This window comes from Arachis duranensis, chromosome 5 (genome assembly GCF_000817695.3).
Source record: "Arachis duranensis cultivar V14167 chromosome 5, aradu.V14167.gnm2.J7QH, whole genome shotgun sequence".
Lineage (NCBI taxonomy): Eukaryota > Viridiplantae > Streptophyta > Magnoliopsida > Fabales > Fabaceae > Arachis > Arachis duranensis.
This window is the reverse complement of record NC_029776.3, coordinates 33,998,511-33,998,966: the sequence shown is the minus strand read 5'-3', so window position 1 is coordinate 33,998,966 and position 456 is coordinate 33,998,511.

Sequence of the window (456 nt, the reverse complement as noted above, 5' to 3'; positions counted from 1 at the left end):
AGTCTCTCTGGCATGCAGAAACTAAGGCCTTTAAATAGGCTCCCTAAATTACAAAATGAAAATGAAATTAAAAGTAAATTACAATCAAATGAAAATAAACTATTCTAGATGATTCTTGTGGCCTTGATTTGGTGTTGTTGATGGGTCTTGCTTGCTTGAAGGGTAGAGTGACATAATTGATCCAAAAAGGATAATGATCCATTAAACTACACTCAAACGTTGCACCCCCCTTTCTTGAGTCGTCACTTTGTTCTCTTGTCAACCTTGCGAATTTGATGCCAAATATAGACTATTATACCTCGTTGGAAAGCTATGGATGTCAGCTTTCTAACGCAACTGGAAGCACCTCAATTGGATCTTTGTAGCTCAAGTTATGCTTGATTGAAGGTGACAAGGTTGCTGGTTGGTTTGACAGCGTTTAAGCCAACGTTTAAGTCACTTAAACGTGCTCGAAAA